The sequence below is a fragment of the Protopterus annectens genome, chromosome 3.part0, assembly GCF_019279795.1.
Source record: "Protopterus annectens isolate FY-2018-M chromosome 3.part0, PAN1.0, whole genome shotgun sequence".
Taxonomy (NCBI): Eukaryota; Metazoa; Chordata; order Ceratodontiformes; family Protopteridae; genus Protopterus; species Protopterus annectens.
In genome coordinates, this window is record NC_056731.1 from 300,937,904 (window position 1) to 300,962,085 (window position 24,182).

The 24,182-nt window shown below is 45.4% G+C and overlaps 1 protein-coding gene across 1 annotated transcript in view; it reads left to right on the plus strand.

Moving 5' to 3' along the window:
* The window catches only part of RBM33 (RNA binding motif protein 33), a 1,894,586-nt gene that overhangs the window by 172,710 nt on the left and 1,697,694 nt on the right, over window positions 1-24,182 (plus strand). The gene's annotated exons all lie outside the window — the stretch shown is intronic.

Below are 24,182 nucleotides of genomic sequence, written 5' to 3' on the forward strand. Positions count from 1 at the left end.
GTCGAGGGAGGTACGTCTCAGGTCAGTCATGCCAGCATGTACAATGACTGAGTCATATTTGTATTTGCTTTGGAGTGACCTGAGTGCTTGCGTTGTGTGGCGGATCCTAGCGCCCGACAGGCAACTCACTGTGACCTTCTCTTTATTCAGCCTGGTGAGCGGGACGTCAGTGTGTCTGACAATAGAGTCACCTATTACAAGAGTATCAGGTGTGTTATTCAGCCTTAAGGGCTGTGACTGCTTGGCACACTGACTTTGTGTGCTATGTGTTGTACGTGTTTTGTTTTGGGGTAGCGTTTGCTTGGATGTCTGCTTTGGTGGTCTCTGTTGCTTAGGTAGATTTTTATTTAGAGCCTCCGAGTATGTTTTTCTGTTTTTATGTGTTTGGTTCGCTGTTGTGGTGGGACTATGTGACACTGGAATTGTGTTGTGTGAGGTTACCTTCTCCTCCTGACTGGTTACACCAGTTTTGAGATGAGAGAGCTCAGCCTCCAGTTTGGCTATATGGTTGCATCTCTCACATATATTTGAACCTGTTTGGAGGAGGAGAGGGTTGTCCGTGTACATGAGACAGCTGTAACATTGCCTCAAAATTCCCAGATTCACCAGCTGGACTGGAGAGGGAACCATTGACTGACCTTTGGATATGCTAGAGTAATATAGGGAACTGAATTAAAACGGACGAATAGGGGACAAGGTAATCGTAGAGAGTATAAGAGTAAGTAGTGCTTATGGTTTATTAGTGCTAACTTGTAAGATTACTTATTTGGACCAGTGAGGGGTCTTAGAATGAGAATATGGTGTTTAATTTGAGAGAGAGAGAGCAGTTCTAAGGGAAAAAGTGAAGAGCAGACTTTGTGGAGCCAGGAATAGTTTAAACCTAATTAGGCGGCGCTGCCCGATGTTGCGCTATGCGCGAAAATGCGCAAAAGAGGGTTTTTAAGAGAGGGAGATCAAGGAGTTTGGAATTGACCCAAAATGGCCAATAAAACTACAGTTTCAAGGCAGAAACCACTCCCACAGGGGCAGGCAGGCTGCTCAATGTTTATCACTGCCACTGATGAACACAGAGACTTCCCTTTAGCCCAAGCAAACAATGGCCTCCAAGAAACTTACAAACAGTTCAGAACAGCAAATCTGTGACTGAACTTTTTTAAATCTCAGAAAAGTGGGAAAAAAGCAAGATTTTTTTGTTTTTTTTTTTTTAAGGAAAGCAGAGGTTCACAAGTATCAACAAGTTAGAACAGTGCAGTAAATGACCCCACACTTGAGTGCTAGGCCAGAGACAGATAAAATGCAAGTTTTAAGAAAAAAATGATTTTAAAAATAAGTGCAGGCAGGAAATTCAGTAATCCGCTCTAGGTTGTGTTCTAAATACAGTTACCAACATAGAAATCAAGTTTAACAAGCCAGAAAATGCTCAAAAGTAGGTGGCAATGCAGAAAAACTTAACAAATAATTTGAAGCAAAATACTTAAAATCTCAAAAGTGGCTCCTTTCTTCTCTCAGTGTTTTCTCCTCTTGGTGGGTGCTTCACCAACAGCCAACAAGTCCGAAAAGACTCTTGCATGCTAGCCCAAATCTCTTCCACTAACCCCAGCACTACACATTAGGTCATTAAACACCCTTTTCCCAACAGTGCCACTAAACGAGATATACAACATACCCCTCCATTGTTGAAACTGTTACGAATGAAAGTTTCAGCATTACTAGCCACTTACACTTAAGTGCATTCAATAACCAGCATTTTACTCTTCCTTCACATGACTTATTCTGCATTTGACCAAGTCTGACACCAGAAACTGCATTCATTGAAAACAACATATTCATTTATGTGTGCATATATTTCTGTATACACACACATGCACAGAAATTGATTTTATAAGTGTAAATAGCATAAGGTTACTGTAGGGCATAATGCATATGTAGGTACTACTGAATGCCCTACTTGTTATATGTGGCATATATAGTTTGCTTTGCTACAGAGCCTACACGTCATGTAGTACATTTCTAGAGTGTTTAAGCTTATTAAGGACTCCATGGAGGATAGTCATATACTCCACTGTCTTTGTGCTTACACACCATCCTGATAAACCAGTCTGACTACCAAGGTCCTTCCAAGGTAAGTTGCACTGCTGCATGTAATATTGTAAGTTTTACTGCAATGGATTAATTTATGCATGCTGGGGGCAAACATTGCAAGTTTCTTTTCCATGGTATTGATTTTATATAGTTTCTTCACAAGCTGCATTTGAAAGTGGAATACATTGCAGGGATGTTCTGTTGGAAGTGTTTTATGTAAGACTTTTTACATTTTTGTATTCTCATTTAGATTTATCACCTTGAAGGAACAATTGGTTACTGCTTGAGATTCTGCGTAGAGTTAATGATTTACTGTTAAGATTGGCCCACTTGAAGAACGTAGTACTTTTGTATACTTACAAGAAAGTAGATCTTCAAAAAGCTATCACTTTACCAGTAAAGCTTTCCAGCTACCTTTCCCACTTTTTTATATCACACACAGAAAAGGTATGTGGCCGAGCCAGGTATGAAAATAAGGTACCTAGGGAAAGCTGGTGGTGGAAGGAGGAGTGCAAGAGGAAGTGGGAGATAGAAAAAGCTGACCAGGTTAGGAAGGACTACTGGTTGACTAACAAAGAAGCTAAGAAAGACTTTACAGTAGCAAAGAATATGGTATCTGAGATGCTGTACCACTTTCTGAAAAGTAACTCTGTGGCACAAAAAACTGTATCAGGTTGCAAGGCAAAGACAGAATTTAAAGAAGATAGTCTGATGCCCTTCATAAGGGATGCCAGCAACAACCTTCTCACCATTCCACAGGACATCAAAGGCAGATGGTATATTTCCAGCACCTTCTGAATGAAAACCCCACAGAAGCTGTACTGCCCCAGAAACCTTCTACGATGAGAGAAGAGAAGAAGAGGAGCCCACCCTAGAAGAAGTAAGAACAGCACTAAGGAAAATGAAGTCAGAGAAAGCAGCAGGCTCAGATGAGGTCACAGCAGATATGATAAAGATGCTGGGTGAGATAGGGGAGAAATGGCTCTTGAGGGTACCAATAGCAGTGTGGAGAGAAAGGAGTATCCCAGATAACCAGAGAATAAGCATACTCATGACAGTGTACAAGAGCAAAGGGGGACATCCACAACTGTAGGCAGTACAGAAGCATCAAACTCCTATCATATTGGATGAAAGTTCTGGAGAGGGTGATTCATAAATGGATACACAGAGTATTAGAATGTAAGAAGAGGGATGAGCAGCTCGGATTCAGATCAGGATGTAGCACCATTGACCCTATGTTTGCAATGAGACCGATACTTGAGAAGATGCTAGAAATGAAGAGAGAGTCCATCTGGGCATTCCTAGGCTTCGAGAAGCATCTGTCAAGGTACCAAGAAAGCTGATGTGGGTAGTACAGTGGTTTGAAGTCCAAGAAACATTGGTAGATTTAGTGCAGACTATGTACAAGGACCCAATGAACTCCAGTACGAACAGTGTTTGGCCTTACAGAGGGGTTCCCAGCCGCAGTGGGTGTACACCAGGGTTCAGCTCTGAGCCCACTGCTGTTCATACTGGTGATGGACTACATTAGTAAACAAGTCGGAGGGGACAGATCAACAAAGTTGCTATATGCAGATGATGTGGCATTACAGGCTGACTCTGAGCTAGAACTTCAGCAAAGGATAGGGGAATGGAATGCAAAACTGAAGGCACATGGCATAAAATTAAGCACAGGTAAGACAGTGGTAATGGCAACAAACTGGGGAAATCAGAAGAAGATGAGAATAGTGATAGAAGGGAAAGATAGTGGAACAGGTAAACAGGCTCAAGTATCTGGGAGGGGTGGTTGAGGAGAAGGGAAGTCTGAATGAAGAGGTCAAAGCTAGAATCAGAGGGGCTGCAGCCATCTGGCATAGAGTGTCAGTTGTAGTCTATAACAGAAGAATGACAAAGAATCTGAAAAGTAAGGTGTACAAGACAGTGGTGTGATCAGTGTACTACGGTATGGTCCAGAAACCTGGGCAGTAAAGGAAGAACAGTTGAAGAAGATAGAGGTGATGGAAATTAAGTGCCTGAGAAGGGTGGTAGGATGCACACTGTGGGACAGACGAAGAAATGAGGACATAAGAGAACAAATCAAAGTAGCTCCAATTGCAGAAAATATCAAAGAGAACAGATTATGGTGGTTTGGACACTTTTAGAAAAGCAGAAGACAAGCTGGTGAGGAAGATTTGGGACTGCCTGGAGGAAGGTAAGAGGAAGAGAGGAAGTCCGGCAAAGAGATGGATTGATTGTGTGAAAGAAGATCTGCAACAGTCAGACATGAGTGTTGAAGGCAGGAGTGTGGTACTGAATCGAGAGAGTTGGCGACAGTTAACATGATACCCCCAACCCCTTGTAGAAAAACTGGGAAAAGGGGGATGATGATGATACCTTTCCCACTTTTTTGTGGGAAATACTTTCTCACCTTTCTACATATTTTAAGCTAGAGCTTTTTTTTTTTTTTTTTTTTGTAGAGTTTATTAGGCAAGAGTTTTCCAAGTTTTCTGTTGAGAAAATTTCATTTAATATGCTGTTATGCTTAATGCACAAACTTGACTGTTGGGTCATATAATCCTGCAGTGGTACTTAGCATGTGAATAGTCATTTTGTTTGTATATGATTTCAATGAAACTTGTGTTTTACTCCTTAAGTCTGTTGTTTTTTTCCTTTTCTGAAGGCTATAGTAACCTTGTGCAGTGCAAGTATTTTGTCCTTTGCTTTTTCTGTATAATGCAATCAAAGCATTAATTTGCCCTGTTTATGATTATCTTCGTGTTTCACTGTTGCAGTTATTATATTTAGGTAATCTGCTGGCAGGTTGCCCTCGGTTGGCCTGATTAACAAAGTCTCGGGTCCTGCGTCAGTTGCTGTCCCCTCTTCCATGACGTCAGGTCGTCAAGGGTATAAAACATGCAGCCGACGCCATTACACCAGTCTTTCTTGCCGTGCGGTGCCCGAAGCAGAAGCAGTTCGCAAGTGCCGGTCGGCCGACTCCTGAAATTTTAATTTTTGAGTTTCAGAACCGAAGTCTTCAACTTAAAGCTAAGTACCCCTTTGGGGAAACTTTTTCTTGCTCCTTACCGAAGTCAGTAAAAGTTAACAATTGCATTACTTGTGGAAAGCAAATACCTCATAAAGATTTTCATTTGTACTGTATTCCTTGCCTAGGCCCTGACCACGACGTTCCTTACTGTCGGTTTTGTGCTTTATTTAATCAGCGCACTATCCATCGTAGGTACATTTTTGCCTCTAAGTATTTCGGTTCTCGGTTTAATTATCCAGAAATGACGTCAGTTAGCCATCCGACTACCGGAATTCCGAAAAAACTCAAAGAAAAAGACAGAGACAGGCCGTGGAGGTCCAAAACTGCCGATGACACTTCTCCTAAGCCAGTCGCCAGTTCGCCGGTACTCAGTGAGGCGCTTTCGCAGCCCCTGATACCCGCTACTTCTGACTCGCAGGCCTCTACTGAGACTCATTCAGAGTCAGGTATGCCGCGAGATGCTTCACCTATGGAACCTGCTGATGTCTCTACCTTGGATGGGTTCGGAGCCACTGTTCAAGCACCGGCTTTGAGGGTGTATTCAGGCCTACAGACTTGCATATTAAACATACTCCCCCTTCTATTCTAAGGCCTAAGTCTCAATCTATGTCTAAAAGACGCCCAGGCCACATATTCAGGCCCCTATGCCTAAAAAACAAATGATCAAAATGGCTGAAGATCTTATTACTCTAATCAGGGGTAGTCAACCCCACCCTTCTAGGGCTGAGTTTGACTATGAATCTTCTGATCAGGACTCTGTTTCTTCTAATTCTTCCAATGACCTGGATTAGTCCATACCTACTTATGAGGATGCTGATGCAGAGGATTCCATTCCCTCTGCTGCCCCCCCCCCGAGGACGTTTCTTTTGGGGAAACTTTACATACCTTAAGGGAGCATTTCCACTGGGAGAGCCAGGAATTTTCTGAATCTAAAAAGAGGCTTAGGGATTTCCTTTTTCTACCTGAATGCTGTAGTTAAATGAAAAGGTGCTTCAACAAAGTATTAGTTTAAGGCTGTGCACACTTATGCAACCAGCATATTGTACGTTTTTTATTTTTTATATTTGTTTGTTTTTCAGTTGAAATGTACAGGTTATAGGTCACATTAAAAATGGGAAAGGTTTTGAAATGATTTATTATGGTCTCATTTTTTATATCACAAAAACCTGGCATTTTAACAGGGGTATGTAAATTTTTTATATCCACTGTCTATGCTCAAATGTAGTGTTTGCAATTACAGCGAACACTCCTTGAGATCTAATGCTCTACTGAGTGTATTAACACACAGTAGCACTTTTCTTGATTTGGCATTTGTAACTTATTTACTCTTCCTCAGAACATATATTGGTGTTCTTGTTTGTCTGATGTTCATCGTGCATACAGCTGCAGTCATAACAGATGGGGTTCTCCTGCTGTCAGGCGGGTCCTCGGTCGGCCGAATTCCAAAGTCTAGGTCCGGTGTCGGTTGTTGTCGCCTCTTCCCTGAAGTCAGTGCGCCAGGGGTATAAAAGAACCAGCCGACGCCATTTTCTTCAGTCTTTCTTGCCACGTGGTGCCTGAAGCAGAAGCAGTTCATAAGTGCCGGTCGGCCAGCTCCTGAAATTACGAAAATTTTGCAACCGAAGTCTTCTTTAAAGCTAAGTACCCCGTTGGGGAAACTTTTCTTGCCTCAGACTGATGTCAGACAAAGTTAATAATTGTATTTCTTGTGGGAAGCAAATACCGCATAAGGATTTTCACTCCCTCTGCATTCCTTCCTTAGGCCCAGACCACGACGTCTCGGTCTGTCTTTTTTGTGCTACATTCAACAAATGCACCATTAAGCGTCGGGCAGAGTTCACCCAGCACTATTTTGGCAAAAAATTTAACTGTATTATGTCGTCGGATAATCCGACTCCAGTTTTGTCTAAAAAACGCAAAAATAAGGACCGACACACGAGGTCCGCGGCCTCTACCGACACCACGCCAAAGCCGACTACAGGTGGTCCGGTTCTCAGCGGCCTGCAGCCCCTGCCTACCGGCGACACTTCACTGGCGGTGTCTTCTGTGCCCGAGGTCGCAGGCTCCTCGCCCACACCTCGACTACAGATACGAAGCCACTCTTGGTGGTGAATCTCAAAATGTAGACAGGTCTGCCTCCTCTCAAGGTGTCTTCAGACCTTCCTCTTCTTTTTCTATCAAGGCTTTCACTAAGTCTAAAGCAGCCATGCATTCTAAGAGACAAGCTCCACAGGGCCCTTCTCCAGGCCCCATGCCTAAAAAACAGATGCTTAAAATGGCTGAGGATTTGATTTCTCTTAACAGGGGATGTTAAGTTGTCTATCTCGCCTTCATTCTTGCTGGATGGGGTTCGAGCACCTCGGCCCGACTGCCACTCTAAAAGCTCGAGAGTTGGTTCCACCGGCTCGAGGCTCCCCTTATATCCCACAATGCTAGGCGTGAGTTACCTCAGATCTCGTTTGCCGCTACAGCGATCGAGGTGTTGGTTTTCTACCGGCTTCTTGGTGAGTAAACGTTCAGTAAAGTTAGTATACTTAAACCCCTTTATTTTTAATTTTAACTGTTGTTTCCCTTAGTTTAGTGGAATTCTACCCCTTTTTTTCTCAAAATCCCGTTTTTTCCCCACAAGAACTTATAAGTTCTTCCCTCGGGCCTTCAGGCCTTTTCTTCCATTCCCTAGTGGTGTGTGTGTTGTTTCTCTTAATTAAAACCTTTGATAGTTGTTTTATTTTTGAGTTTTAAAATAAGATAGGGTGTAATCAGTGTGTTTGACTGTGTGTGTGTGATTACACTTTTTTGTTCTAAGATGTCTAAAGACACAAAGGTCTCAGGCTTCAAGAAGTGTGATGCGTGCTGTCAGAAAATGTCTCTGACAGACGGTCACACTTCTTGTGTCTACTGCCTGGGGCCTTTGCACCTGCAGGACTCCTGTGCTGTTTGCCACGGCTTCAGTCCCAGGGTCCTGCAGGAAAGAAAGAACAAATTGATCCTAAGGGGTCTACTCAAGCCTGAGGATTCCCTCTCTGTCTCTGGGAAACCCTCCAAGGCTTCTAGGTCTTCGGCTCCAGCTACTGAGCCGAGACCTAAGGCTACTAAATCTCTGTCTACATCGGCTCCGGCTGGAGCCGATGAGTCTACAGCTTCTGTGGTTCCCTCTGCTCCGGCTGGAGCCGAGGTATTAGAAATTCCCTTGTCGGCTCCGACCAGACCTTCGGAGCCGACATCTAGGAAGAGATCTAGGTCACCATCCCTTGGCTCCGTTCATTCGGCTCCAGCATCTCCTCTGCTGTCTGAGCAGCCATAAATCTCATCCCCCTAGGTCATCGAGGCTGTCGGATCATGACCTTCAGAGGGTAGTGAGTCGACTTCTTAAGTCCGAGGCACTGGCCCAAATGCTTCAGAGCCCGACTCATCAGTCGATGCCTGCCCCTGTCCATCAATATGTTCCTCCTCCGACTCCGTTGAGCTCGGAGCCGGGCGTTGAACAGAGACTGTGGTTGCGTCGGAGCCGATACAGGTGTCTTCGGCTCCGCGTCGGCTCCGATTTCCTTCAAGAATCTCGGCGCCGACTTCCCTCGCCGGCTCCGAGGGGTGAGTGGCATCGACCCTTGTCCGACCCGCTCTTCCTCTCGAGCTTCGCGCTGGTGAGTTCGGCTCCGACATCGGCCTCGGAGCCATCACTGTCGGTGCCAAGGGAGGTTCTCAGCTCGGAGCGGGACCTCTGGCTCTGCCTGACAGGGGTGCGCTCGAGGTCATGCGGAGTGTGTTAGAACCTGGTTCTACTCCACAGTCGGCTCCGTCCGCCTCCCCACGGTGCCTCAGGTCAAGTCGACTCACTCCCTCATCCCGGACCGCAGAGAGCCAGCTCCTCAGGAATCCCCTGTGGGATCTCATCCTCTTCGAGGCCTCTCCTGATTTGGCAGAAGAGCCCCTCGAAGAGAAAGTGTAAGAGGAAACACATAGACTCACCTGAGTCCGACCTCTGACACAGATTTAGAGGATTCGAGGGTTCCCCGTTCCCCTTCTGAAGATGTCTCATTTGCAGACATTCTAGAAATCCTTAAACAGAGGGAAATTGGCCAGCCCTCAACCCTTCGGAGGATGAATCTGTGTACCTTGAGGCGTTTGGCTCTCGCCCTTCCACCTCCTGGGTGTCTCCCCTTTGACCCCCATGCAGGTGGTAGCAAAGGCATGGACGGCTCCTGATTCAGTGGACCCCACTCCCAGGAGACCCTCAAAATTCATCACAGCACCAGCAGATAAACAATTTCTGACAAAAGGAGTTTCTGTGGATGCTATGGTGGTTGTTGCTGCCACTAAGAAGGAACTAGCTGATCCTTCAGTGCCTGTCCATCCACCTAACAAGGAATCTAGGTCCATGGACAGGTACGGGAAGCGGATGTTCTCGTCAGCGACTTTTGCAATGCGTTCGCTGAATTACCTATGCCATTTTACTCGTCTTCAAAGGGACTTGATCAAAGAAGTGATATGTTGAAGGATCCTACAGCTGCGGGTTTTCAAGACAAGATGAACACTCAGCTGGCTACCCTGAACTCCATAGCTAACTCCTCCATGCGCCCTTTCGTATGCGGCTGATGGAGCGAGCAGGGCCAGGAACAGGAGTGGCCTTACGTGAGGCATGCCTGGACGCGGTTATGCAACTTTATGGACCCCTTTAAAACGCTGCTCACTAATTCCCGTTTGATGGATCATCTCTTTTGGTCCTCAAGTGAAAGAAACCTTGACTAGGTGCGAGACTGATGGCAAGACTCTTTCTGCCGCCGGAGTCCGTTTTCTACTCCTTCTAGGCCTTACCCCAAGGGCCAGAAAAGTGGGAAAATGTGGTTCCGCAAACAATCTCAAGGGGCTTCGCCTGACGCACAGAGTCGGTTCCCCGGCAGAGGGGGGAACAACAATGGTAGACGTCGCCCTAGAGGCAGGGGGTCCAGAACCAGGGCAATCGAGAAACTTTCTCCGATAAGCCCTTTCAGCATCCCTGAGGTGTTGCCCGACTGTCCACCTTCGAGGCAGTCGGGGAAGATTGTCACTGTACCCAGAAGCCTGGCTATCCCTAACTCGAGACAAGTGGGTACAGTCCATCATTTCCGAAGGCTATTCCATTCCCTTTCTTTACATTCCAAACCGATCAAAAAATCCCTTCCAGATGTTCCACCCGCTCAAAGGGATCTTGCAGCTTTGGAAGTTTCAAAACTGCTTGCAAAAGAGCAATTCAGCCAGTTCCAGCAGACCAGCAAGGATCCGAATCTACTCCAGGTTCTTTTAGTTCCAAAAACAGGGGACTGGAGACCAATTTTGGATCTCAGTATCTTGAACAAGTCAGTCAAGAAAACACGATTTCGATGGTCACGCTACAGTCCATCCTTCCCTATTGGGAAGAAAAACTGGATGTGCTCTATAGACCTTCAGGATGCGTACTATCACATAAAATGAACAGGCTCCAGAAGATTTCTCCGCTTCAGGCTGGGAACCAGTCATTTCCAATTCAGAGCCCTGCCCTTTGGACTCACCACTGCCCCGGTGTTTACCAAATGTATGGCAGTGGTAGCTTCTCACCTGAGACGCCAAGGATTCCAGGTGTTTCCATATTTGGACGACTGGCTCCTTACAGCTCCCACCGAGCATCTTCTTCTAACAGCCAGGGACTACACCTTTCACTTGTCAAAACTTAGGCATTTCAATAAATTGCGAAAAGTCTGTTTTGTCGCCTTGTCGTGTTATTACCTTAATAGGCAATTCTAGACACAGTCAACATGTCTGCCAGGCTAACAGATCAGAGAATAACAGACATACAAAAACTGGTCTCGCTCATCTTCAGCAGCAACAGAGTCAAAGCCAGGTTAGTTCTGAAAGTATTGGGGATTATGGCGGCTGCCATACCTTTGCTTCCATTAGCCAGATTCCACATGAGAATCCTTCAATGGATGCTCTTCACACAATGGTCATACCAGCAACTTCCGATGTCCCACACCATTATGATCACGCAAACATGCAGGAATCATCTTCTGTGGTGGATGTCTTCCCCTCAGCTCTTTTTGGGAAGACCCTTTGTTCCTCCCCCTCCGGTTGCTACTCTGACAACGGACGCCTCCCTGATCGGGTGGGGGGGGGCATTATCAGGGCAGAACTGTCCAGGGCACATGGCAACCAGAAGAATGCCACTTGCACATCAATGTTCTAGAGATGAGAGCAGTGCTTTTAGCGTTGCAAGCCCTTCAAGACTCTCTTCCCTTGGGAACGATAGCAATCCAGACGGACAATATGTCTGTAGTGTGGTATATCAACAAACAAGGCAGAACCAGGTCCTACCCCCTGTGTCGAGAAGCACTCAGACTGTGGCAATGGGCGATTTCTTCTCAGCGTTTTCTGATAGCAACGCACATCCCCGGGAAGTCCAATCAAATCGCGGACAAGTTGAGCAGAGCTATCCTCATGCCTCACGAGTGGTCCCTGAAAGACTCTGTTGTGAGAGAAATTTTTCTCAAGTGGGGTCAGCCTTGCTGCGACCTTTTTGCTACTCCCCAAAACAGCAAGTGCAGAGATTATTTCACCCTATTCCCTTCACCAGGCCAACCCAGCAGAGACGCTCTAGTCCAAGTTTGGCCCCGGGGACTTCTGTATGCATTTCCTCCCTTCCCACTAATCTCTCAAGTGATACAGAAAGCTAGCGCTCAGAAGGCTTCATTGATCCTCATTGCTCCATACTGGCCTCGACAGGTTTGGTTCCCCTTTCTACATCAGTTTCTGTTGGAGCGACCTTGGCATCTGGACCTAGTTCCAGATCTTTTGATCCATCAGTCGGGTCAGTTACATCGCTCCCTCCCTCTCTGAACCTCACTGCTTGGTTCCTCCAGTTCCAACCTTAGCCAGGCTTCCTCAAATATCTCACTCTGTTCGAGATATTTTGATAGCTTCCCATAAATCTTCCACTGAAGATTTATTTGAGTAAGTGGAAACGTTTCCTATTGGGCTCAAGGAAGGGACATAGATCCTTTCACTGCTTCCATCCAAATGGTCCTTGATTTTCTAGCTGAACTCTTCCATGCAGGTTCATCTCCATCTACTCTTAAAGTTCAATTGGCAGCTATTTCTAACTTTCATGTGGGCATTTCAGAGTCTGCCATAATGCCCCACAGACTTTGCAAAGCCTTTTTGAAAGGAGATGTCCTTCATGGATGCATCTGCAGTCATAACAAGTGGGTTGTCCTGTCGTCAGGCAGCCCTGCAGTCGGCCGGATTCCAAAGTCCGGGTCCGGCTTCGGCTGATGTCGCACTCCACCCGACGTCATCTCTGTTGGTCTTCGGGTATAAAAGCATCAGCCGACGCCATTTTCCCCAGTCTTTCTTGCCACGTGGCGCCCGAAGCAGAAGCTGTTCGCAAGTGCCGGTCGGTTGGATCCAGAGATTACTTCTACCGAATACTACTTCGAAGACTTCTAAAGCTAAGTACCCCGTTGGGGACTCTTTCTTGCCTCAGCCGATGTCAGAAAAAGTTAACAATTGTTTAACCTGTGGGAAACAAATACCTCATAAAGATTTCCACTCTTACTGTCTGCCTTGTTTAGGCCCAGCCCACGTAGCAGCCTGTTCGCCTGTGCCTCTTTCAACCGATTTAACGCTTAGGCCGGTCGGAGTTTGCAGAACAGTTTTTCGGTTCTGATTTTGCGTACATTATGCCGCCGGATCCTCCGACTACCCCCAAAAACGCAAAGATAAAGACCGACACTCGCGGTCCGGTTTCGGCGAAACCACGGTAAAGCAAACTCAAGTGTCTCGGTTTCGCCGAAACCGAAAACTGCTCAAAGTACAGCTGAACCTATTCTTACAACTGAGGCCCCTGCTACAACTCTTGAATCGACCTCAGAAATTTTACCCACTCACGGTGGTTGACTTATCAGACACCATCCCTTGGATGTCTCTACCCCAGCATGTGGTGCTGCTAGGCCTCCAGCTGCCATGTCCATTAAGGCCTTCGCCAGGGCTAAAGCAGCCAAGACTACTAAATCAGTGCCTGTTAAACCCCCACATCCAGGCCCTCTTCTAGTTCTCAAATGCTTTCTTTGGCAGAAGATTTAATTTCTTTAATTAGAGGATCTCAATCTCACCCAGACAGGGCCTCTCAGCCCCCAGAGAAGAGACCTAGGGCAGAGCCCCTGAGCCAGTGTGTTCTGATGATTCTGCTGATGAATCAGACATAACTGACCAGCCTGAGGCTCCCTTCTCCAATTTTGAAGATTCTGATGCTGAAGAATCCATTCCAGCTGCTTCCCCACCAGAAGAATTCTCCTTTGGGAAACCTTGCATGCCATGCGAGAACAGTTCCAATGGCAGCAACAGGATTTTTCAGACTCCAGAAAAGACTTAGGACCTTTCTGCACCTCCCACAGCACAGGCCCTTAGCTATACCTCCTGTTCTCTCTGTGGTGGATGATGCTTTCAATGATGTTTGCTCCGCTCCAGATTCTTACCCCAGCCCCTGCCAAACCAGACAGATTTTACAGGGTGCCAGATACTCATCACCACCTTTACAAGGCCCCACTTGCAGACCCAGAAACTATATCCCAGGGCCCCAAGGCAGTAGCCGCGACCACAGCTAAAAACCCTATTCCTTCTGAAAGGGAAGCAAGGTCACTAGAAAGATGGGGTAAAAAGGTCTACACTTCAGCTACTCTCTCAGCTAGAGCTTTAAACTGTCAGTTTCACATGATACAATACCAAGAGTTTATGCTTGATCAGTTAACTAAAAAGCTAACCACTGATGAATCTCTTGATAAGAAATATGTATTAGAGATGGTAAATAACATACAACAGGTTAGCAACCATTCCTTAAAATGTGGCTATGATGCACTGGAGGCTGCATTTAGATCAGCCATGACAGGCACAGTGATAAGAAGGCATGCATGGCTAAAGGAACAAGCTTTACCGGATCATGTTAAAGCTAAGTTGCTAGATGCTCCTATGGACAAGACAAGCTTGTTTGGTACACCTGCCCAGCAGGTTATGAAGAAAATGGAAGAAAAGGCAAAATCTGTTCAAACTGTTAAAGATTTCTTGCAGGTTCAACCCCAAGGTTTAGCAGGAACTGGCCTGCCAAAATTGGTCCTTTCCTGACTCCACAAAATTTCAAAGGGCAGGAATAGACGCTCCAGAGGCAGAAACCAATCCAGAGGAGGTGCCTACAGAGGGCGACAGTGGCAAGGTAACAACAGAGGCACAGACACAGCCACTGCCACTACATCAGCACAACCACAGTGACTTAATCCTAAATCCGCCTACCAGGGAACAAATAGCAGCTCCTCTAGGCGGAAAGTTAACCTTATTTTCAAAGAACTGGCACTACATAACAAAAGACAAGTGGATTTTACAAACCATAGATCAAGGTTACGGTTTCACTTCCACACTTTACCAGTCAAAAGAGGAATGCCAAATCTACCTCCAAATCAAAAACAGAGGCTCTACGCCAGATAATGGAGTTAGCAAACATGAGAGCTGTGGAAAGAGTGCCAACAGCAGAACAAGGAAAGGGTTCTACTCCAGACTATTCCTAGTTCCAAGAAAGGAAAAAGTTGGAGACCAATTCTCGACCTGTCCACCTTAAATACATACATCATTGTCCCAAAATTCAAAATGCTGACCCTACAGCAACTTCTTCCCATGCTGGGCAAGGAGTCTTGGCTGGTAACTCTAGATCTCAAGGAGGCATACCTGCACGTCCCCATTCGACCAATCTGCAGAAGATACCTCAGATTTCTTGCAGGATCAGAGCACTATCAATTCTCAGCATTGCCCTTTGGCTTATCTACTGCCCAGAGTATTCACAAAATGCCTGGCATCAGTAATCGCCCATTGCAGACTACAGGGAATTCAAATTTACCCATACCTGGACGACTGCCTGCTACAAGGGACAACAAAAGCAAGCTGACAACAGATTTACAAAGGGTCATTTACTTGCTACAAGGACTGGGATACACAGTCAATTTACAAAAGTCAAGGGTGATACCATCCCAAACAAGGACATTCTTGGGCTGAATTGGACACAGTACAACAAATGGCATTCCTGACTACAGAAAAACAAAAGAACTTCCTCTTTACTTCTTGGCACTAACAAAACTGAACAAGTTAACAGCAAGAAAAGTTCTGCAGGCCTTGGGCTTCATGGCATCATGCATAATCTTGGTCCCATTTGCCAGACTACATATGAGGAAACTACAGTGGTACCTAAAGAATTTATGGTCCCAACACAGACACAGTCTAGAAACAGAAATCCCACTAATTCCATGCTTAAAACAGGAGTTCCTATGGTGGGCTCAGGCATGCCAGTCAAACCCAGGCCTACCCTTTCGCAGATGTCAACCAAGCCAGACCATCACAACAGACGCTTCAGACCTACGATGGGGGGCCCACATGCTGGACAAATGCGTGCAAGGATTGTGGACACAGGATCAACTTCACCTGCACATCAATCTAAAAGAAATGCTGGCAGTAAAACTGGCAATCCAAAAGTTCAAACCATTTCTCAAAGAGGGCCAGTTGATGATAAGGACAGACAACACCACAGTCATGTGGTACATCAACAAACAGGGAGGCACTCATTCATACCCCCTATGCAGAATGACCTTGGAGCTGTGGACCCTGGCACTCAGCTACAACATTCAGTTACAGGCAATATTTGTACCGGGAAAAGAGAATACTCTAGCAGACATATTAAGCAGAACCACTTGGATGCCCACGAATGGAAGCTGCACCCGGACATCTTCAAGACCATCTCAAGAAATGGGAATGCCACAGATAGACCTATTCGCATCACCTCTCAATCACCAGCTCAAAAATTCTGCACAAGGACATTCCACCCACTAGCATGGAAAGTGGACTCACTCTCCTTCAACTGGAAAGGCCTAACAGCATATGCATTCCCACCTCTTCCTTTGATACACAAGGTACTACTAAAAATCAAGGAAGAACGTCCAAGGATAATCCTGATAGCTCCAAACTGGCCAAGACAACACTGGTACCCACTACTGAAGAACATGTCTCGGAACAATATGTGGCCAATACCTCTGATGCCTTTGATGTTAACTCAGAACAACTACAGCATCATACATCCAAACCTAAAACGCTGCAACTGACTGCATGGAACATCACATAGCAGCAGCTAATCCAGAACTTTCCCAAAGAGTTAAAGACATTATTCTTGAAGCACGCAGACCTTCAACAAGAAGGAACTATGCTGGAAAATGGAAAAGGTTTGTCATTTGGAGTACGGAAAGAGGAAAAGATGTGTCAAACATAGATATGCCTAACATTCTGGAGTATCTGGCGAACTTCTTCATTCAGGCCTGTCCTACTCCTCCATCAAGATACATGCATCAGCTATTTCAGCAGAATACAGCTTTGATCCACCTGTTTTTCACCCTTTGCTCAGGCAGTTCCTCAGAGGAATCAAGAATGTAAAACCTCCAAGGAAACCACCATTACCAGCTTGGGATTTAAACTTTGTGCTAGAAAAGTTGACACTATCACCCTTTGAACCAGCAGCAACAGCAGACCTACAACACCTGTCATGGAAAACTGCTTTCCTACTGGCAATTACTTCAGCAAGGAGGGTTTCAGAACTACAGGCCTTAATGGCAGTGCAACCCTTCCTAATCTTCCACCAAGATAGAGTGTCCATGAGGACTAATCCTACATTTATGCCCAAGGTGGTATCCAGAGTGTCTTTAAACCAGGCAATCCACCTACCTACCTTCTTTCCCAACCCACAAAACAGAGTGGAAAGAATACTGCATACCTTGGATGTACATAGACAGCTACGCTACTACTTGGACAGAACAAAAAATAGCAGAAAGACTGACCAACTTTTTGTAGCCTATGCAACAGGAAGGGAAGGAAAAGCTATTTCCAAACAGACAATCTCCAAATGGATAGGAAATTGCATACGATACTGTTACTCCTTCCATGGAAAACCAATTCCACAGAACATAAGACCTCATTCTACAAGGGCAACAGCCACTACCACAGCCTTCTTACGAGGAGTGGCAACCAAAGACATTATTGAGGCGGCTACTTGGACCTCCGTGCATACATTTGCCAAGCATTATAATTTGCCTCTATATTCCAGATCCCGAGCAGGGTTTGCCACTGCTGTACTGCAAGGGATCCTAAACACACCATAATCTACTTTTATCCTCCTCCCTAGTTGGCTATGGTATTCTACCCACTTGTTATGACTGCAGATGCATCCATGAAGGACATAGTACAGTTTTGTACCTACCATAAATGTAGATGTCCGAACTGGATAGCATCTGCAGTCAGGATTACCCTCCCTCCTTCCCTCTGTGGTACTCCTAGGGTGTTTACCCTCCTAATAGCTAGCTGTTGGGGAGTCTTTTATGGTGTATTTGTTTGTATATATGTACATATATGCTTATTGCTGTGTTTACCTCTATCTATTTGGAAACATTGGCATCTATCCAAATTTTAGCCTGCAAGAGGGCTACTGGCATCTGGGGCAAGAAACACTGAGGAAAATGGCGTCGGCTGATGCTTTTATACCCGAAGACCAACAGAGATGACGTCGGGTGGAGTGCGACATCAGCCGAAGCCGGACCCGGACTTTGGAATCCGGCCGACTGCAGGGCTGCCTGACGACAGGACAACCCACTTGTTATGACTGCAGATGCTATCCAGTTCGGACATCTACATTTACGGTAGGTACAAAACTGTACTTTTTTCTACTCAGACCTCCTATAAGAAATCCTCCTCCTCCTTGGGACCTAAATTTAGTTCTTAGTTCTTTGATTCTTTCCCCTTTCGAACCTGCAGCCTCCTGTTCTTTAAAATTACTATCATGGAAGACTCTCTTTCTAGTAGCTATTACTTCAGCTAGAAGAGTTTCAGAACTTCATGCACTCAGCTGCCGACCTCCTTATCTGTTGTTCCATAAGGACAGAGTATCTTTACGAACCAATCCGTCCTTCTTACCAAAAATAGCCTCCTCGGCTAACCTAAATCAAAACATTGACCTCCCGTTTTTTTCCAGAATATTCTAACAGATCTGAACAAAGATTGCATTGGCTAGATGTTCATCGTCAGTTAAGGTACTATTTGGATAGAACAAAACAATTCAGGAAATCTGACCAGCTGTTCGTCTCTTATGCAGAAGGCAGAAAGGGACTTTCAGTTTCAAAGGTATCATTATCCAGATGGCTAACATCTCTGATCTCCCTTGTTTATGAAATTGGACACCAAAGGCTGCCTAGCAAGCCTAAAGCCCATTCTACCAGAGCCTTGGCTACTTCTATAGCTTTCCAAGATAGACTGCCTATTGACACCATTTGTGCAGCGGCTACTTGGGCTACTCCTCACACTTTCATTTCTCATTATAAGCTGGATTTAGCCTCTAGACATAGAGCTAACTTTGGTTCCACTGTTCTCAAGAGTCTGTTCCGATAGGCCACCCGGGACAAGGTGCTAGGGACGCGGTCCCATCCAGCAAGAATGAAGGCGAGATAGACAACTTAACATATAGAAGTTATGTTCTTACCATAACGTTCCATGTTAGTTGTCTTCTTCTCGCTTCTTCTTCTTGGCCCCACCCTCCTTCCCCCTAGCCTGGACAGATCTAGAGGAGTTTTGATTGTGACCTCTCTTTCTACCACCTCTATACTTTAGGTATATGCTCTGCTGTGCATATTCCTGGATCAGGATGTAGGTCACCCTTCTTTTCTCCCTTGTTTATAGAGGTGGACTTTGTTACTAGTTATTCTATTACTATTATAGGCTGGGCCTAGCTTACAAACGAGATCTGAGGTAACTCACGCCTAGCATTGTGGGTAGCCTCGAGCCGGTGGAACCAACTCTCGAGCTTTTAGAGTGGCCGAGTCGGAGCCGAGGTCGGCTCCGAACCCCATCCAGCAAGAAGAAGGTGAGAAGAAGACAACTAACATGGAACGTTATGGTAAGAACATAACTTCTATTTATCAACCCCCCCCGGACAAAAGGCCCAGAGTGGAGGAAGTATCCCCCTCCTCTGACCAGGCCTCCATTATTTCAGAGCACTCTGATGAACAGGAACATTCTTACTCCCCTTTTGAAGATTCTGATGCTGAGGAGTCCATTCCCTCTGTCTCCCCCCCAGAGGATTACTCATTTGGGGAAACCTTGCATACCTTAAGGGAACACTTCCACTGGGAAGGCCAAGAGTATGCAGATTCCAAGAAAAGGCTTAGGGATTTTCTGTTGCTACCTCAGCACAGGCCTCTGGCTATACCTCCTGTCTTAGACATACTAGATGATGTGTACTCGGAGGCCTGCCTTAACCCGGATTCTTTACCTCCAGCCCCAGTCAAGCCTGACAGGTACTACCGGGTTCCTGACTCTCACAAATTTTTATACAAAAGCCATGCGGCTGACCCAGAAACTATCTCACAGGGCCCCAAGGGAATTCAGGCCTCCACTGCTAAAAACCCATTACCTTCCGAGAGAGATTCCAGATCCTTAGAAAGGTGGGGAAAAAAGGTATACACCTCGGCCACCTTAACCATGAGGGCATTAAACTGCCAGTTCCATATGCTAAAGTACCAATAGTTTTTGTTATCACAGCTGAGAAGCAAAATGTCACAACCTGAGCAACCAGACTTGAAGGAGTTGCAGGATTTGATGCATCGTGCAGAACAAGTGGGTAAACATACCTTGCAATGTGGTTTTCATGCTCTAGAGGCCTCATGTAGAGCTGCTGTTACAGGATCAGTCATACGTAGACATGCCTGGCTCAAGGAGCAAACCTTACCAGATCATGTCAAAGCTAAATTACTAGATGCCCCTCTTCAAAAGGATGTATTATTTGGTGTTAAAGCTGAGGAGGTATTAAAGAAAATGGAGGAAAAGGCTAAATCAATGCAAACAGTGAAAGATTTTCTACAGGTACAACCTCCACGTTTCAGTAGAAATTGGCCTTCCAAAAATTGGTCCTTTCCAGCCACGGACAGACCCCAAAGAGGTAGATACAGGCACCCGAGGGGCAGAGGGCAATCTCAAGGATCGTTTAGGGGCAGATAATGGCAAGCTCCTACACAAAGAGGTGGTAAGGATAGTTCGCAGCCATTCAGAAAGCAAGCCCAATGACTCCCCCCTTTGCATGCCAAGCAAGGCTCAAATAGCAGCACCCTTAGGTGGAAAACTGGCATTATTTTCAAAAAATTGGCATATTGTCACAAAAGACAAATGGATCCTGGACATTATAAACAGAGGCTACAGATTCCTTTTTCACACCCTTCCAAAAATGAGAGGCATGCCAAACCTGCCACACAATCAAAGGGCAGAGGCAAAAAGACAAATTTCAGATCTCATGGGCATGAAAGCTGTTCAAGAGGTACCTACGCACGAACAAGGTCAAGGTTTTTATTCCAGACTATTCCTGGTACCAAGGAAGGGAAAAGATTGGAGACCTATTTTGGACCTATCCATCCTAGACACATTTTTACTCGTACCAAAATTCAAGATGCTCACATTACAGCAGCTTCTTCCCATGCTGGGCAAGGAGTCTTGGCTGGTAACATTGGACCTCAAGGAGGCATACCTGCATGTCCCAATCAGACAAAATTGCAGAAGATACCTCAGATTTCTTGCAGGGTCAACCCATTATCAATTCTCTGCGTTGCCCTTTGGCTTATCTACTGCGCCCAGAGTATTCACGAAATGCCTGGCATCAGTAATTGCCTACTGCAGACTTCAAGGGATACAAATATACCCATATTTGGACGACTGCCTGATCCAAGCGGACAGCAAGCACATACTTCTGAAACATCTGGCTTTTGTAATAATGTTGTTGATTTCTCTGGGATACACAGTCAACAAAAAGAAATCAAGGCTAATACCCTCTCAGAAAATAATTTTCCTTGGTGCCAACTTGGACACAAACACCCAGATGGCCTACCTCACGCCAGAGAAGCAGGGGCAACTAACTCAATACTTCAGAAAACTAGCAAATTTCACCAGGCTGACTGTAAGGAAAATCCTGCAGGCTCTGGGATTCATGGCGTCTTGCATCCTACTAATCCCATGTGCAAAGCTGCATATGAGGAAACTTCAATGGTACCTGAAAAACCTATGGTCTCAACACAGCCACAGTTTGGAAACAATAATACCACTAATTCCATGTCTTCAAAAGGAATTTCTGTGGTGGGCTCAAGCATGCCAAACAAACACAGGTCTCCCATTCTGCAAGCCTCAAGCAAATCAAGTCATCACAACAGACGCTCGGACTACGCCTGGGGGGCGCACATGACAGATCGGTGCATTCAGGGCAAATGGTCCCAAAAAGAAAAGCACCTTCACATCAATCAAAAGGAAATGCTAGCAGTAATAAATGCTATTATAGCTTTCAAAGACCTTCTGCATCCAGGTCAACTATTGATAAGGACAGACAACACCACGGTAATGCGGTACATAAACAAACAGGGAGGAACCCATTCATACCCCCCCTATGCAGACTGGCCATGTCACTTTGGAACATGGCCCTGGAATTACAAATCGAACTTCAAGCACAGTACTTGCCAGGCAAGGAAAACATGCTGGCAGACAACCTAAGCAGAAATATGACAGATCCACACGAATGGAAGTTGCATCCCCAAGTTTTTACAGAGATAATTCAAGCATGGGGAAGGCCAGACATGGATCTCTTTGCTTCCCACAAAAATCACCAATTGACAAAATTCTGTTCAAGGACTTTCCATCCACAGGCCTGGAGAGTGGACGCTCTCTCTTTCAGTTGGACAACAATGACAGTTTATGCCTTTCCACCTCTTCCTCTGCTGCCCAAAGTTCTATTAAAAACCAGAGCAGACAGACCAAAGATGATTCTCATTGCTCCAGACTGGCCAAGACAGCACTGGTACCCACTCCTGAGGAGCCTGACGCATTCCCCTCCATGGACCCTACCTCTAATGCCTCTTCTCCTAAATCAGCACAGCTTCAAAACTCTTCACAGTCAGCTGAAAACACTCAATCTGGCCGCATGGAAGATTCCTTAACATCTCAACAGACCCTACTCTCCAAGGAGGTGCAGGATGTCATTTTGGAGGCCAGAAGGCCGTCTACTAGAAAAGCTTACTCCGCAAAATGGAAACGGTTTTGTGCCTGGAATGAGAAAAAGGGCCAGAATCCTGGAAAACTGAATTTACCTCAAATATTACAGTATCTAGCTGAGCTGCTAAGCAGTGGACTTTCATTCTCCTCCATCAAAATCCATGCCTCAGCCATTTCTGCAGAATACAATACTGATCCACCTTTATTCTCTCACCCCCTCTTAAGACAGTTCCTCAGAGGGGTAAAAAAATATAAAACTCCCAAGGAAACAACCTATACATGCTTGGGAACTCAATTTCATTCTAGAAAAGCTGACCTTGCCTCCTTTTGAGCCAGCTGCCTCAACAGATTTGCAATATTTGTGCTGGAAAACAGCTTACCTTCTGGCTATCACCTCAGCTCGTAGGGTATCGGAACTACAAGCCAGAGTTTCCTTACGAACCAACCCGTCCTTTATGCCAAAGGTGGTATCCAGGGTAGCTTTGAATCAGGCTATAAACTTACCTACCTTTTACCCTAATCCTCAAAACAAAGGGGAGAGACTACTACACTCCTTGGACATCCACAGACAGCTGCGTTATTGTTTGGACAGAACAAAGCCTTTCAGAAAATCAGAACAGCTCTTTGTGTCCTATGCCATAGGAGCTCAAGGGAAGCCAATTTCCAAACAGACAATCTCAAAATGGATAGCCCACTGCATACGCTTTTGTTACTCTTTTCATGGTAAAACTGTACCTGCAGGCATCAGAACTCACTCCACAAGGGCCACAGCTACCTCTGCAGCTTTCCTCAGAGGAGTTCCTACCAAAGATATTTTGGAAGCAGCCACTTGGAGTTCTGTGCATACCTTCTCCAAGCACTACCACCTACCATTATACTCCAAAACTAGAGCAGGCTTTGCCACTGCAGTCTTGCAGGGCATTCTGGCTCCTCCTAGTTCCACTTAGTGCCTACCACCCCTTTCTTAGCTTTGGGAGTCTACCTATCTGTTATGACTGCAGCTGTATGCACGATGAACATGGTACAGTTTTGTACCTACCATAAATGTAGATGTTCGAGTGCTAATACAGCTGCAGTCCAGGTTTCCCTCCCTCCTTCCCCTCTTGGGACAGGCCTAATGGCTAACACCTCCTCATACAACCTGATTGGGGTATTCTTTTATGGTGTATTTGCTTGCAACTACTGTATTTTGATTATATTGCATTGCTTTATTACACAAATTTATGTATTGCCTTCCTTCTGGGGGCACCTGACATCTGGGGCAAGAAAAACTGAAGAAAATGGCATTGGCTGGTTCTTTTATACCCCTAACAAACCAGATAACCAATCCAACAAATTCAAAATGAACCACGAAGATACGAAGTTCCTCCAAAAGGTTTATTAACAACAAGGCACAGACAAATAAACCAACACTGACCTAGGTTTCGTCCTGTGGACTTCCTTTTGGAGGAACTTCGTATCTTCGTGGTTCATTTTGTTTTTCTTTTATACCCCTGGTGCACTGACGTCAGGGAAGAGGCGACGACAACCGACGCCGGACCTAGACTTTGAAATTCGGCCGACCGAGGACCCGCCTGACGGCAGGAGAACCCCATCTGTTATGACTACAGCTGTATTAGCACTCGAACATCTACATTTATGGTGGGTACAAAACTGTACTTTCCTGTGGCTCCATACAGTAATGGAGTTGAGTTTGCAGTACAGTATCCGAAGTGGGCTTCTTTTAATGTCCTGTGATTAGCATTGTATCGTTCTGTTTCTAAGAACCTCTGATTACTGAAAATGATCAATCAGAATTAATTAATATTTTCCTGTTAGTGTTTAGTTGTATTATGAATTTCTATATCAGGGATCCTGTGTTTTGAACATGTATTTTAATGGCAGGTATACCCTCATTATTCTGTTTCTGGCAAGTTGTTCCATAACTGAGCTTGTTCCATAACTGAGCTTTTTGTTTAAGTATAATTTCTGA